This window comes from Manduca sexta, chromosome 22 (genome assembly GCF_014839805.1).
Source record: "Manduca sexta isolate Smith_Timp_Sample1 chromosome 22, JHU_Msex_v1.0, whole genome shotgun sequence".
In the NCBI taxonomy this organism is placed as follows: Eukaryota; Metazoa; Arthropoda; class Insecta; order Lepidoptera; family Sphingidae; genus Manduca; species Manduca sexta.
In genome coordinates, this window is record NC_051136.1 from 89810 (window position 1) to 100319 (window position 10510).

Consider the following 10510-nt stretch of genomic DNA (forward strand, 5'->3'; position numbering starts at 1 on the left):
GCTACATTATTCCTGAGTGCTATTGGCTACATTTTAGCCCAGAAATATATTTATTCGGAAAAACTTTTCATGCGGGCAGAGCCGAGGGCGAATTTTATAGGAAGCTACATTATTCCTGAGTGCTATTGGCTACATTTTATCCCGGAAATCTATTTATTCCAGAAAAAATCTTACGAGCGCAGCCGATGGTGAATGCTATATTATATAAACTATAAACCAACTTGTCATTTCGTAACAGTATTTTGGAACTGTTATTTTAATTTCACTGGAACAGGTGTAACTAACTGAATTTGTCTGTTAGGTACGGCTCACGCCTAGTTCTGAATTAAAGCAATTTAAGATAATACATACTTACACGTATCTGGCTGAATGAATGGTATTCAAGTATTAAACACAATTGCCTTTAAGTAATAAATATTTCCTAGGTTTATAATAGTTATTCCACGTTATCTTATTCCAATTAGTTGTTTGGATTGTTTGTATAACGATGCGGGCTGCCTACAAAACAATATTAAGTTATGACAGACATATTAAATGTTTATAATCAGTTTCATCACGAACTGTAAAAATAAAATAACAGTGTATGTAAAACCATTGGAATTGCCAAAACACAAAACGAGTTAAAGTACGGCCAGTCACAGAAGTAGTTTTGAACACGGACATTCTTCTCGGTAGTCCGTTCGACACCCAACTAGGCTATCGCCGCCTTTTAAACGAGCTTAGTAAAAAGTCATTATTTAAAAAAGTAAACTCTTCAATTTTATTTACTGGCATAAACATGTTGCAGTTTAAACAGAATATAAAGCCTTATAAATTGTGGATATTCAATAAAATCGCTTGATAGTAGCGTCAACACTCGACCTCATGCCAAATGACTGCGCACTTGAACCGCTAATGCTGGAAACGCAACAATAGAGCTAACATCTATTTTTATCGATACACCATCAAATAGAGGCGAAAATCGCCGTTTTGCGGCTGCAAATGCTTTTCCGATACAGAAATGTCGTTTAGAACAATGAAGCTAGGTGCGTGGGGCGCAAAGTACTGCGGAATATTTTAAATTTCACACTTAAATGTTTAAACTCTTTAGCGGAGTTTGTTGTTCTCTAGTGGCCTTTAACTTTCAGTTTATAGTATAGAAATATTCACTTATGGTTTAATGAGAATTGAGATTTTTATTCAGTAATGCGAGTTTTAAAGGATTTACTAGAAACAAATGTGGTTTGGCGATGTTTTTTAGGTTTTAGCGACCCTTCACTCGTCATAAAATCGTTGTTTACTCAAAGACTAAAGAAGAAAGCCCTCGTTTTCTGATTGGAATTATTGAAAAATTATCTTTTTTTGTCAGCCTTAGTGTTGTATCTTTGTAAACTCTGAATACAACTAATAAAAACACCTTCAAGTTCAATAAAAATTGTTCATACGTCGCGTCTGTATGTCAAAAACTTTCCTTTTATAACCGCGATTCGGCCTAACTTTGTGATTGGTAACCGCCACTCTTACAAACCGTAAACAACATTAACATTATTTACGGTTACATTTATGTTCTTTTTTCAATTTGTGAAAACTGTTTTTTTTTTAGATCATGACAACGTTATGGAATTAATAATGTATTGTTATTTTATAATTAATCTAGGTTTTGTAAAATTGTGCCGTACAATAGATCTGTACACACAATAATATCTATATTTTAGCTATATAAATATATTATTGATATAGTTTTTAATTAATTACGCTTGTTTCTCTTCATCGCGTTAAATATTAATAATTAAAGCTGTATATCTAAGTGTTCTTTAGCCGTGGAAAACTAAATCACTTATGACTTGGAAGCACGGTCTACGACCATAGCCTATTCTTTATGGAACGAAAAAAAACTTATAGTTTTAATTGTTATCACAAAGCTGACAATACGATTTAACGTAAACAAATGTTACGTCGAAGTTAATTAGGAAGAAACGACTTCTGAACCCAATTAACTTTATGTTGCCGCGTAAGAAATTCGGGAATGTTCTCGAATGCGTCCCCGAACGCTATCTGCGGTAACTCTCGCGTTGTATTTCCTTCATGCTATAGCAATATTACACTCGCTGCGTATGTAACTGCAAATTACATAGCATTTGTCTAAATTAACCAAACGACGCGACATACAGCCGGCGTATGTAAATTGTACAGCCATTCACAGCTACCGTAAACGATTGTGATAGCAAAGGATTGTGTAATGTGGTGCTATTTTTGTGAATTTATAAGTTTTATTAGAAAAAAAATACTTTAAAAGCAACTATATTGGGTTCTTTTTGTCAAAATATGTTTTTTATGATGGGATTATTTTTCCACTATGAAAGAGAATACTTATAATAATAGTATAGAATGTTAAATGTTTAAAGTTGCGTTAATATTAATTGTCACCTATAATTGTATTTACTAATCCTTTTTTTTAGATACAATTTACTAATATCATTAGTAAATTGTATCTTAAAATATCATATGCAACTGTCAGGTGTATATTAAATCAATAAATAGAAGATTGTACATGTATTTTTATAATTGAACCGAAGATACGGCATGATATTGCCAGAGCATTTCCAATTGTAAAAATCTCTAAGTAAATTTCTGAAGAAACAACGTCGTGACGTCAACGCATCTTCCTCACACATTAAACCTACGTTTGTTTTATATGCAAATGAATAACGCGAAATAATACAAATGAGCAAACTGCTCTCCTGCTGGTAAGCGATACGACTGCTCACTGACAGTAGCAACATCACCATGTGTCTTCGAGATCCAAACCACCTTGAACTCAGTAATTATTAAATTTTATGCCTAACATACATTGTTATTAGAACCCAATTAAATCAAACTTACCTCACTAATTCTTTAATAAAGCAGACATAAAAGCTAATTCTCCAAAGAGCAATATTCAATTTCAACTTGTGCCATCGAAGCGCGAAGTCAGTGCACGCCGAATGTCTTGAATGTCAACTAGGGATGGGGATTCCATTTCAGACCGCTCTGGGAGTCGTGATTGCAATCCCGATATTCGATACTAACAACTCCCGTTGTAATTGGCCATCTACCCGCATCGGACTAAACCCGTTTTAAATATAAATAGCCGTTTACCGCACACTCTATTTAGTTCTTAATTAGTTAGTGTTTATGAGTTTAGATTTTCGATAAAAGTTTGAGAATTATTTTGGAGCTAGGCCTACCTAGAATAGGTTACACGTTGCTCAGCATCGTGTTTCATGTTATTAAATGTACATTTATTAGAGGAATATATAATTTGTCTATTGGAGTACTAGGTGTAGGTACTACCATTTATTTTCTTCCTATTTTTTTTAAAATGAAATGTTAGCGTTGCACATGGCTTATTATTAGGAAAGAACTTAGAAACTAAATTTGGCTTCATGCTATAACATATTTTTGTGTCTCCTAAAGACATATTCCTATAATTAATATGTATCTAATAAATTGGACTAAATTCTAACTGTCATAGGTTCTATATAAGACATAATCCTCGCCACTTTCCACAAAATTAACTAGATTAGCGAACCACTCAACACAATGTCTAGAAACTTATTCTTCGAACTGTCTCTAAACTCCAAATTTTAATTAAACCTCTCCACATATCGACTTTAATCCCCAGCTTCGTGCAGCGGCTATCGCCAGACGAGGTCACCGCAAGCCTTTATACTCGAAGTCTAGGCGATAGTGTCGGCTTTGGAGATCGTCCACTAGCAACTTGACTCACGTACTTGACTGTAGCTCATTTCGTATTCTAGAGAGTAGAACCACAAACACATCGCTACAAATTCTTTTCAGTGACGTTTCACCCCACCCGGCATGCTATTTTAAAATTCTTAGCGCTCGGTAAAACGAGGAATGCGGTAAGTATTTACTATTAAGGTTGAGATTTTTCTTAATAATCACAGATTTTAAAAGTAATTAGAAAAAAAAAACGAATATTACAAAAATATTTATATGTTACTAGCAATTGCGGCTTCACACGGAGAGCACTATCTATAGGAAGATAATTTGATGGTCCGGTCGCTACGAAACTTCACATGATCTTCTGGATTAATTTGGAGACTACCTAAAAAAAAATAATTAAAATTACTGACGCCGTTTTGGAATCCTACGGAAACACACATACACATTTATATATAGATAAATTATAATAATAAATGCCCGAAACGACTGAATTCAAATAATATTCACGCGAGAAACTGAATCATTTTCACATCTTTTTATGAATTCATCTCGTTACATTTCGTAAGAGAAATTTTTCAACAGTCCTAATGAATAATTCAATCCTCGTCTTGCCGGTAATGTGGCACAAGTAGATGTATTGATGCTTCTTGATTTTGAAATAAAGTTACGAGGTCTTTGTTAAATAATTCTTTAGGCTCTGTAGTAGAAAAAAAATAAAAAAACGGGACAAGTGCCAGTTGGACTCGCTCACCCAGGGTTCCGTACAAACTTGTAGACAAAGTATATAAGTTCAAACTTGTTAAACTTAATTTTACCATTCCATTCCTAGATACGGTTATTTCACCGCAAATAATAAGTTTGTTAAAGTAAATTCGCTTTTATTGTTATTTACGCATATATTTACAAACAAAAATAAAACATTGCTTTCTTCCAAATTTTCTGATTCTAGATCAACAAAAAGTACCCTATAGTTTTTGATTCCCTTGTAAAATCGCGAAATATATGAATTTTATCAATGATCAAATTTTTGCGACATCACCGGTCACATATACGATAGCGTTGATTTTTTGCAGCTGAAAGGGACTGTAGATCCGAATATTTTATATATTTTCAACTTGAAACCCCTACGCGTATCTGAGAAAAAGGGTCTTGAGAGACAGACAAAGTGATCCTATAAGGGTTCCTTTTGACGAAACCCTAAAAAATAACATTTACCTGAAATATACTTTAATTAAAATGTATACTAAGCTTAGGAATTTACACTACACAACAGGTAACACAAAATCCATTTTATTGAAATAGAATTCATCAAGGAGAAAAACATATTAAGAATAACAAAACAACCGCACACGAAATAAAAAGAAAAAGACAACAATCATTTTTGATTCTAAACATTACCCGACTGTTCCAAAAAGAGGTTAATGTCTAATAAACCTAGAAGTGATACAAACATTTCATAACAGCGCTGTTGAAATAGTTCTTGATCTGAACACAATATCTGTCTGAAGCATCTGAATAGTGCCATCTAGTGTCGTATCTCTACACTCGGTGACAGAAAGTAGGTGACCTTAATTGAATGAAAGAAAAGTAAATGTAGACGAAGCACACAGTAATAAATTAAATTAAAAGCACTTTACACTACTGGATAGCGGACATGATCCGAAATAAGTCCTCGCTTCTTGGATATCCGTGTTTGCTACAAGAGACATAGCTCCTACTTTTTCAACGTCCTATTTAAGTAGTGGCAACATTTTATGAAAGAAATAGTCGCTTCCAAACCACAATATCTTTGGAAACTTTTAATTGTATTGAAAGCTTATTAGATCGGCTAAATTTATTATTAAATATATTTATTAATATATTTATTATTATAACTGTCAAAATGGGATTAAATAATATTGTTTGGACTACATCCGAATAGAGTATACATTATGAACCTCATAAATTATGACGTTCTACGCAAGCTCTATTATCCGCGGATTAATTCTGCCAGATCTATCATTTAATCACTGCACTCTACTCTCATACAATTAAGGCCTGTTTTTCAATGACCAGTTAAAAGTAATCCATCAAATTGCAACCTGACTGAATACAGATGTCCAACATTCAACCTTATCTTATTCATAAAATACAATGTATAATTTGTTTGTGTTGTATTTCATCCTATGAATACATTCAATTTAATGGTTAAAAAACATTTTTTATTTAAATAAATACAACGTCTTCTAAATTTGAAATGGGAAAACATTTTTTTTTTATCGCCTATTAATGCGAAGCTTTGTTTACAGTCAGCCCGCAGCAACGCGAATAAAAACCTTTTAAATTTGCAAGATACAAGGCTCACCCATATAGAATGAAAGGAAAAATCCAATTAAAGATTCCTTTTAACCGTGTAAGCAGTGTTGGGAAAAAGTAACAGCAATAAAATATAAATGTATTTTCGATCTGATTTCCTGATTTTTATATGAACCCTTGACCACAAAATGGCTGAATACAATTATGACGCGTGTTTGTATTAAATGAATTTACTGTTTTATACAAACGTTGGATTGTTTTTGTTTTGAATAACCACAGCAATTATATTAATAATGTGGTTTACTGGAATATTATAAATAATTTTATCCAATAACTACATTTTCATGTTGTGTCATGGTTACTGATTGTAATATTATATTTGACAATTAAACAGACGGAATTACTGACTGCAGGCCTCTCGTATGTTTTTTTTATTGCCTTAGACAAACTAGCAAGCAAACCGCCTGATGGTAAGCAGTAGCAGTTGATCCAGACTACCATACATATTTAACCTTATTTCATGATAAATAAAGTATTAAAAACACCTACGATTAATTTATAAAATAGTCTTTATGCTAGCGACAACTCAGTCTATAACACTTTGTCGTCAAAAAATATGTATTCAATTTAAACTGGTACTTGTAAAGAACTATTACTCCTACATAATATGATTCAGAATTATATACCTGAATAGCGACCACCATACACAAGGTGATGAAACCCACCACACAGTCCCACGTAAGTGTGTCGCGTTCCGGGATCAACCTGCGTACATTCGGTTCTAACAGGCCGGCATAATTGTATCGACTGCCGAGGGGTAATCATCTCTCGTCAGTCGACATTTTATTGAACCACACTCCAATTAACTACGATCAGGTGCAGTAAGGTAACTTAACCGTGCACGTATCAAAATAAACGTTCTAGCGGATTGTTTTATTTTTTTATTCTCTATGCAAATAAGAGCGGAAACACAGCCGGTAATATTGCAAACGATTTGTGCCCTACACAGTTATGAATATTTTAATATTGAAATACGTTCATTGCACAGCGTTATTGACTCCATGTTGAATGTTGGTTTCAAGTTTGTTTCTGTTGTAAAGAACTATTTATTGTTCCTCTCGTATTGTTAAATATGTGAGTCATATATTCACCATTGACGTATATTCTATAGACACAAACGTCCATATAAACTATTTGTTCAAAATCTGAACTAAAATGGCAACCAAAACGTCACTGTGATAACCTATTTATTCACTTGAACAACAAATAATTTTACTTATTTGACTAATATTTTTATTCAAATCCAAGTTTACACTTAGACTCGAGTTCTTATATCATGAGCGCCACTCTTTACACAACCACAAGCTGTCAATATTGACCATATTAAAGTCAGTTTGAATGGATATCAGTTCAAATAAGTTGAACACAATGAATATTCGGAACGCCAAATCTAGTACGTAGTACATATTATATCGATGGTATTTACATATTATATATTTTCACAACGTTCCCTAGTATCGGTATAATAACAAAAATAATTACTAATAACCTCCAAATAGTTGTAATCTCTCTGAACAAATAATGTTTATTATAAAATATATTGTATAAGGCAGGCATAAGACTGATATTACAAGCAGACAACAGAGTAATCCCACAATAATGAGAAGTTATTTATGTACCAAGTCCATGGACAGCCGGTCTTGTTAATAGATTCTTGTTCCAAGTAAATTGTTTCCTTTCCATATTATTATTAATATACATGTATAGATACAAAGTAAATATACTAGTCACATTTCATCTGACCTATTATAATTAAATATCTATACTATTTATTAATAACAAATCTCAAACAAAAAGCGGCGATAGCCTAGTGGAACAGACTGCCGAGACGAATGTCCGCAGGATCAAATTCCAAGACCACACGCCTCTGACGTTTCTAAAAAAATATGTGTGTCTTCTTTGTGAATTATCCCTTGCTTTAACGGTGAAGGAAATCATCGTGAGGAAATCTGCATACCTGAGAATTTCTCAATTAGGTATTATCAAATGTGTGTGCAGTCTACCAATCCGCACTAGGCCAGCGTGGTGGACTAAGGCCTAATCCCTCTCAGTAGTAAAGGACGCCTGTGCCCAACAGTGGATCAGTGTATAATACAGGGCTGATATTATATATATTTTTTTTATTAACAAATCCTAGTAGACGTAGCGAGAGTAGCTCTAAAACTAAATTATTCATTTATCTAATGTGATTTAATCTCTTATATCGCCATTTATTTGGAGTACGTAACAATGGTGAAGGATGAAAATTTTCGAAAGAGGACCCGCCACAAGATATATAAATAAGTTCGGTCTGAAAACCATTCTTATTATAACTAGATATCAAATGAATTACAAAAGGAAAACGGACAAGAATCGAGTTATATGGGCCCTTCGCTATTTGTGAGTAATAATATCAAAATATATGATTGAACTTTTGATAGAGATATTGAAAATAATAAAACCTTGAATGCTATAAGTGAATTGAGTACTTTATTAATGAAACTAATAACTAATAAAGGCGAATGTGGACGGAAGAGCCGGTAGAAGGTCGACCGCACCGAACCTTCGAATGTCAGATATCTAACATTCTCAGTAAAGGCCAGGTCAAAAGTACCCGGAGCCGGCGAGAATGCATGAAAAGATTAATGAAGGTGGAGGAAGCGCGAGAAGTATGCCAGAATCGTGCAAAGTGACAATCCATAGTCTCTGCCTACCCCTATGGGATAAAGGCGTGATACTATGTATGTATGTAATAAAATAACTAAAATCAAAACTTAATGTCCCTTATCTTACTATTACAAAAATTTAAAAATTTATTGTATAGTGAAATTGAAAATAAATTATTATTCTCCAAACCTATATTAAAGAAGTCTCTCACTGCAAGATTCCAGTAAGACGTCTTAACTCGAATAAGTCGACAACAGTTTCCTACAGTATTTATCAGGTCGTGTGACTATCTAATGCGACGCTGGCCTATATTACGCCATTCCGTACGTGGTCGCCACTCAAGAAACATGCCTAAGGCACTAAAAACTAGGTCTTATGATAGACCTATTGCAAATTTTACGACGGTTGTAACCGCCTTGTGATTATATTTATACACTGCCTTTTGATTGTATCTTTGTTTTAAATTGTTAAGTAATGTACGCATTGTGCATGCGCGACGTAAATTAACGTGTTTTCAACCAAGATCGAATATTGGAAAGGAATTTTATAAAACATTAACTTAGACCTTTGCTGAAAAGTGTTGAAGAAACGCGCAGCTAGTCAAACAACTTATTCATCCCTACGAACTAATATTATACACATACTTTCAATAATGTTTAATGAACATATCGGACATAAATATTCCCGAAACAGCTCTGTGATTTTTCGAATTAAAAACTCTTTTTTGCACGAACTTAATACCGAACCCAAAACCTCACGGCCTACAATCGAAGTAACCTGCCACTACTGCACTAGACCCATAAGACATTTACATTCTAGAAGCTACTTCAACCCACTAATTCATCAAAATTCTCGCCATGTTATCTCGTGATATCCACAAAAATGATTTGTTAATATTGGCAAAAGCCACAGAACTAATATCCGGCTCAAAGGACCACTCAGCAAAATACCACCACATTGGCTATTGGCCAGTATCATTGATTTGTAGCTCTGCCAGCTGCCTAAGATTAAATTAATAACTATGCTACACAAGTTTAACAATTTATTTATCTTCCTTGAAATTAAATGGTGAAACACTAACGACAGTTTTCCACGAATATCGCTAAAATGTTTTGGAATTTTTAATAGAAACTTTGTAGTGTATGCGGTTGTCATAAGGATTATTATTAGTTTTGTTTATGCGAATATGTGCTTTGTTACACGTTCTTTGTTGTATTATCTAGTGTACTGCTATTAATTCTAAAATCGCCTCATTTGGTCCAGGGCTACGGATGTCTGTGTTCAACTTAAAGTTTTGATTGTTATTTTCAAGGTGAACATATGAAAAAAAAATTGGTCGAAAGACCTTAGTCATAAATTATTTATCTAGCAAACAAAATTGTCCTCTCTGATCCCAGATATAACGAATAGCATTCCCACTATCCGTGCTTGAGCAACCAGAAATCTCAAGTCTTTAACAAATCCCAACTTAAAGAACAAGCTAAAAAAGAACTAGAATATCAAATTCCCGAGAGCAATATTCATTGACAATAAGCAGTCGTTTCATTTATCTGCGGTGTTCCCTCTTGTGCCATGTGTAGTGAATTATGCACCTCGTATTGTACATTGACCGTGCAGTACGTACCAAGTGAACCGCACTGAAATGTACGGTCACTCTCACCACAGAGCGGCAAATTATCGGCCGCCCACAACCGCCTTTTCAAACGCGTTTACTTATTGAAGTATTGTCTTTGCTTATTTATGGGCGTTTGAATTATTTCAGATTTAATATTTGAATTGTTATTTTGCATATATATCTCAT